Here is a 1,502-nt window from a genome sequence, read left to right as displayed (position 1 = left end):
AAAAGCCATTATTACCTGCCAACCATATGCATATTTCATTATCCTATCGATCAGAAAGTCATGTTCCCTTTTCAGACCTGAAAACCTCAAATGAGGCATGCCCTAATTTGCTCTCAAAGTCACACCAAAACAATGTGGTTCGAAAAAAATTCTCCTTAAAGTCCGAATAGAATTGGGTTCCTGGATTGACGATATGCACGCCTAAGTCCATAGCAAATCCGAAATTTTAGGTTAGATACACCCAAACTAAGATAAATATATACATATAAATTTTAAGAAGTATGCTAAAATAAAAACATTAAATACAAAAATAAAACCATTAAAAACCTAATAAATATTATGTAAAAATTAAATAGTTTAATTTTTTGTTTTTTAAATTTCAAAACATAAAATAAAAACGTGAATTTCATCGTGAGTATGTATATATATATTCTCTACTAACCTAAATCTTCGTCTTTAGATTTGTAATGAGTCTCAAGAGGTGAACTTGAAGGATGGTTCCAAATCACCGCTTCCCACTTTGTCAATAGAATGAAGGATGGTTCCAAATCACCACTCCCGACTTTGTCAATGGAAATTGAGAATTGAATGCGCTCAAAAGGAAAGCTAGGGTGACAAAATGAGCCCTTATATTTTCAATTCTTCAATTGATACATCAATTCAAATTTCCTTATAGAAATATCTTTCAAATGAAAAACCAAAAATTTTATTGAAGGTTTTCATTTTTAGTTTCACTCTTTTGAAATTCTACTTAGTAGCGTGTTTTAAAACTGTGATTCTGACGACGATTTGTTACGGTAAAAAATGGACAATATTTTTTAGTGTTCGGAAATGGGAACGAAGCATTCCTTAGAAGAGTGTGGAAACCTCTCCCTAGTAGACTCATTTTAGAATTGTGAGGCTGATGATGATACGTAATGGACAAAATTGGACAATATTTGTTAGCGGTGGGTTTGGGCTATTGCGAAAGCTATCAAAGCAAGTCACCAAGCGTTGTGCCAGCAAGGACGTTGGGCCCCCAAGGAGAGTGTATTACAAAGAATTAGCTGGAATAGCTCAGTTGGTTAGAGCGTGTGGCTGTTAACCACAAGGTCGGAGGTTCAAACCCTCCTTCTAGCGATGGTATTAAGTCTACCTACTCTAAATGAATTTAAAGGTAAAGATTGGTTATATATTTGCTTATTATGTTATGACTTGTTAGGATGTTACATGATATGAAAGTATGGTACTTATGATATTGTATACCCCACAATGCTATGTGCACTCCCTTCCCTCCATGGTATACCAATAGTGTGAGTGTATGCTAGTTGAAGCCCAGGTCAATGGGTAGGTATGCGAGCTCGCATGGGAGCAAATGTGTGTGTATGTAAGTCATATGAGTAGAGAAGTATGCACATCAAATTCTAACCGGACACGAATATGAGACCAAGGCCATGAAATGATATTTTATGATAACCATGATTTCATGTGCTTGCGTGAGTAGAGAAGTAGTGGAGTTACTT

The 1,502-nt window shown here is 35.4% G+C and overlaps 1 non-coding gene across 1 annotated transcript; it reads left to right on the top strand.

The window, feature by feature from the left end:
• The first annotated feature begins 1,045 nt into the window (after nucleotides 1-1,045).
• TRNAN-GUU lies at nucleotides 1,046-1,119 on the top strand. Its single transcript has one exon. It is a non-coding gene; the product is annotated as a tRNA-Asn (tRNA).
• The last annotated feature ends 383 nt before the right edge of the window (nucleotides 1,120-1,502 follow it).

Source organism: Cucurbita maxima, unplaced genomic scaffold (assembly GCF_002738345.1).
Source record: "Cucurbita maxima cultivar Rimu unplaced genomic scaffold, Cmax_1.0 Cma_Scf00087, whole genome shotgun sequence".
Classification (NCBI taxonomy): domain Eukaryota; kingdom Viridiplantae; phylum Streptophyta; class Magnoliopsida; order Cucurbitales; family Cucurbitaceae; genus Cucurbita; species Cucurbita maxima.
This window is presented reverse-complemented; position numbering and strand designations above follow the sequence as displayed.